Source organism: Mus pahari, chromosome 7 (genome assembly GCF_900095145.1).
Source record: "Mus pahari chromosome 7, PAHARI_EIJ_v1.1, whole genome shotgun sequence".
NCBI lineage: Eukaryota > Metazoa > Chordata > Mammalia > Rodentia > Muridae > Mus > Mus pahari.
The window spans coordinates 7657200-7661705 of record NC_034596.1 but is presented as its reverse complement, the minus strand read 5'-3'; the positions used below and the strand labels follow the sequence as shown (position 1 = coordinate 7661705).

At 48.5% G+C, this 4506-nt stretch overlaps 1 protein-coding gene across 14 annotated transcripts in view; it reads right to left on the bottom strand.

Moving 5' to 3' along the window:
• The window catches only part of Pum2 (pumilio RNA binding family member 2), an 83783-nt gene extending 80217 nt beyond the window's left edge, over nt 1–3566 (bottom strand). For 8 of the 14 annotated variants that reach the window (XM_029540857.1, XM_029540858.1, XM_029540859.1 and 5 more), the window contains exon 1: nt 3316–3435. The gene's annotated coding sequence lies outside the window, so the exon portion shown is untranslated. Of the gene's footprint in view, nt 1–3315 lie in introns of all 14 variants that reach the window. The other 6 variants (XM_021201805.2, XM_021201799.2, XM_029540867.1 and 3 more) reach the window with 2 other exon arrangements.
• Nucleotides 3567–4506: the final 940 nt, after the last annotated feature.

The following is a 4506-nucleotide window of genomic DNA, read 5'->3' as shown; positions in this document are numbered from 1 at the left end:
AAAGTGAAAACAAGTGACCTATAGCTTGAGAATGGACTAAGACTTGCAGAATGGAGTAAAGAAACCATCCTTTTTTCAACACTCTTGAATAAAATCAATCACTTTCAATTTCTTAAACCATTTCATTTTAGATTCAAAAAAGAGTCAGAAAGACTCATTTAAAAAGTCAATGAAAATTTAAAGTTACTCTTTAAGGTAAAGGCTGCTAACTAGGCAAATCCTAAATTCTCATTTAAAGTTCAATCTCTTGAATTATGGGAAAAAAAGCATCACCTCATCTCTAAATTTACTACTTCCTGAAATATTAAGAGAAAGCATTATGCACCTCCTATATAATAATTCTACAGTGTTTCGAGCACTAGAAAAGTTTGAAAATATCTATAAGTCCATGTTCCAACTACAAAAGCAGTAACTATTTAAAGACTGACTTGTTAACCAGGCAGTGTTGGCACTCCCGTTTGATCCCAGCACTTGGGAAGCAGAGACAGGCAGATCTCTGAGTTTGGAGGCCAGCCTGGTCATAAAGTGAGTTCCAGAGGATGACACAGAGAAACCCTGTCTCAAAACAAAACATTTCAGTTTGAAGGAATATTTTCCTACTGCATTAAAATTCAGAACCTACTGAACCAAGAGGCAAGTTAGACGGTGAACGAATGATTTTTTTCATGCTGGCAAAGCCACAGAGGAATAGTTTAGACTTAACACAATCACTGATAGCACAAACTGCCAACCACCATTCTCTCCTACAGAAAGAACTGTGGATCCTGGTTGGTCTCATGGAGTGAGACACATTTTCTGCAGGGGGCACACTCCCAGGAAAAGGGAGGAAGGGTCAGCATAGTTCTTAATTCTCTTACAACAGGCCTAATAGACAAACAAGGAGAAAAAAAACTTAAATGCAAGCCAGATAGTTTTCATGCCTTCTTTTTTGTTGTTGTTGTTTGTTTTGTTTTGTTTTGTTTTTTGAGACAGGGCTTCTCTGTATAGTCCTGGCTGTACTGCAACTCACTCTGTACACAACACTGGCCTCAAACTCAGAAATCTGCATGTCTCTGCCTCCCAAGTGCTGGGATTAAACTCGTGCACCACCACTGCCCAGCAGTTTTCATGCCTTCTTAAAAGTATAATCTATAAAGTTTGGCGGTGGCACTTTGGAAGCAGAGGCAGGTGGATCTCTTGAGTTCGGGGCCAGCCTGGTCTAGAGTGAATTCCAGCCAAGGCCACACAGAGAAACCCGGTCTCAACAACAAAAACAAAAAACTAATGTCACAAGCCAATTTCAATTTGCCCACCTACAAGTGCACTGTCTATTAACCTGCTAGTAAAATGGCCTAAAGCTGTGAATGAATACAAGTTATAATGAGATATGAGTATTCACATAGTGTATTTCAGATAAATACAAGCATAGACACCCACATACATACACACAAGCAGTCTTGGTTGGTGAGAAGATCAGTTCTGGATGTCACACCTGGCCTAAATCAATTCTGATGTCATACCTGGCCTAAATTGATTAGTACTTCTGATGTGGAAAAATACATATTTAAAAGACAAACTATCTCTTAACTTTACAAAGAGGAGGAAGGAAAATCCATGGTTTTGTACCCATACTAAGTTACTTTAAAATCTTGGGCGGGCAACAAAGTAGAGCACTAGGTGGAAGGAGAGAAGTAACACAATCTGGCCTCTGACCTCCATACACAAGCCACCAACACAGAGACAAAAAGTTACACAAAAATGTAATAGAATTTCAAAGAATAAGTTACTTTAAAATCTTACTAAATATGAACCACCTAAAGGAACTTTAGACTCAAGACAAAGAAATTTTATTAAATCAGCTTAGATTGTCTAAAAATGTTTAAAAATGGTCCTGACAAATCCAGTTAAGGTAAATCAACTAGACTAATAAAATTAAAGCCCTGAATACTGTAGCAAGTTTCTGAAATAAAAAAAGTTATTGTAAGTTTCTCATGTAGAAGAGCTGTGCTCCAAAACAAAGACAGCCCTACAGAACTTAACTTCTCCCAAAATGATTTTAAAGACATTCTTGAGATAAAGAACATGCAGTCAATTACTTATGACTGGTCACATGATGTAAATCATTTATAAACAGCAGGATATTGGACAAGCAACAGAGGCTTATTATTAACCAATTAAAAATATCCATCTTTGTATTTTTAACAGGATTCTTGGCCAGAATTCCCTAAACCATCCTCCATTCACCCGGTCACATGGTTAGGAGTCACGAATCTAAGCGGTGAACAAGCTTTAAACACGCCAAGGTAACTCCTTAAAAATGCTTTCGTGACACACTGTATCGTTTCCAGGCACTGCACCCTGCTAAGCATTTAAAAATATTTCTCCTGAAATCCTCACAGAAAACCCCTTCCTCCAGATTTCTTTCGATCTGAAAAAAAAAACAAAACAAAACTATCCTAGCATGTCTTCTTTTGCACATAAAACGTCTGAATTCCATTCCCTTCCCCAAAAGTTCAGATGTTACAGAATAAAAGGCTATGAGGGGGAAAAAAAAAAAAGGATTTCTAAAGCTGTATTCTTGGAAGAAGCACTAACTTTACACGTGTTTGGCCATAAACTCCGCACAGTTTATTTCCCCTCAAATCTGACCGTATTCACAAGCAAAACTACGGTTCGAATATCTGAAGTCGCTGATTTGGTCTTCGGCTTTAAATAAAGTTCCCCGTTCTTCGGAGTACCGGAAAGATGTTCCCCTAACAAAAAAGCACCACGCTCCTTACTACGGCACCTGAACAGGTCGAATCCCAGCCCCGGCTTTCTTTCACAGCCACATCCGTTTGCCAAGGTTTTCCTGGACACTCGCAGGCCTGAGGACCACCCCGCACCCCAACCCGGCGACCCCCGCCCACCCACCCCACCCACCCCACCCACCCTCGCTCGCTCTCGTAAACCCACTCCTTCCGCTTCACCCGCTTCCAACTCGCACGTTTCTCTCGATTCCCCGCGCTTCTTCCAGCCTGTGGGGCACCCGAGGGCTGGGGGAGCCGCCCGGCACCCACACGGATCTGGCCCCTAAGGCCGGCGCGGGGCGCGGGAAGGAAGCGGGAAAGCGGCGGCTGCGCCCCCTCCCCCGCCGGCGCACACCCCCTTCCGGCTCCCCTCCCCCGGCATTGTGCGAGCGAGCGAGCAGGCGAGCGGGGCCCAGGCCGCGGCCCGCCGCCATCCCCCGCCGAGGCCCGACCCGTTCCCGCCCGAGGCCTGCTCCCGCGGAGGCCGCCACACGGAGCCCGAAGCCGGCCCCCGCGGCGCCGACGGAGCGAGCGCGGGCTGACTTACAGGGCTGCTGCGGCCGCGCTGCCTCAGCCGGGGCACACCGACCGTTGGGCACCGGCGGCGACGCTCTCGGCCGTCCGTCCTCCCCCTCCGCCTCCGGTGGCGGCGACGTCTTCTTTCTCCTCCTCCTACCTCCCTCCCCCCCACCCCACCTCCTTCTTCTCCTCCCCCTCCTCCTCCGAACCACCGAAGTACCGAGGGTGAGGCACAGAGACTCACAACAACATGGCTGCCGCCGCCGCCTCCCCTCCCCTCCCTCCCCCGCCCACCGGCCGCGCGCAAAGCACCGCGGGAGCAAAGGGGGGGGAGCGCTCACCCAGACGCGACGCCTCGCGGCCGAGTGCGTAGCTTCTCTCCCGCGCGCCGGGCGCGGGGCTCCGCGCGTGCGCACGGGCGCGCCGCGCTCCTCGCGGGTGCGGCCGCCATCGGGCGTGCGCTTGCCGGCCGCCCTTACCTTCTGGGTTCAGGGCTGGCCTCCGCGCCGGACGTGTGGCGCTCCGTTCCCGCGGCTGGTCACGCGCCCCGGGTGGTGCTGCAAACCCCCGACTCCCTGTGTGAGACTGAATTTATTCATCCACCGCTTCCTCCCGGATATCTCATTGTTCTCCCTAAATTGCCTGTGTGCAATGCTGCCCATGCACCCCAAAATTGGAGTCTCTTTCCCCCTACTTCCGGTATGCTGGCACCTACAGGAGCTGCAGACCTTAATACAGGCCCCTACCGCTCAACGTTTATCTCCCCTTTCCCCCCAAATGTTGGAGGTTTAGGGGTAAAAATATAATGCACCCTGATAACGTCTGTCCACTGTCTAGTTCCTCTACTCTGTGTAGGCAAGTGTAGCTGCCTCCCTGCAATTGATGAGACCGGTACTGGGTAAGCACAAAAGAGACAACCTTGCGCTGTGTATCAGACTGAATGTTTTCTTCCTACCAGGTACACACTTGCCCTTCCTTGAAATCTACAGGGAACAACAATGACTCCAGAGATGTGGTCGCAGTCACTGGGACCACTTTCTATCACACCTCTCTTGGAGAGCTTAGGCCCTCATGAGACACCTTCCTAATGGCTTACCTCCTGGTTTTGACAATCCAGGGCCTTGTAATTAACCCTGTGTCAGTGTCTTCCCTAGGCGTCTGCGAGCTCTACCAGGCTAAGGACTGTGTGTGCTTTGTTCATGTGATGGATCCTAGTGCC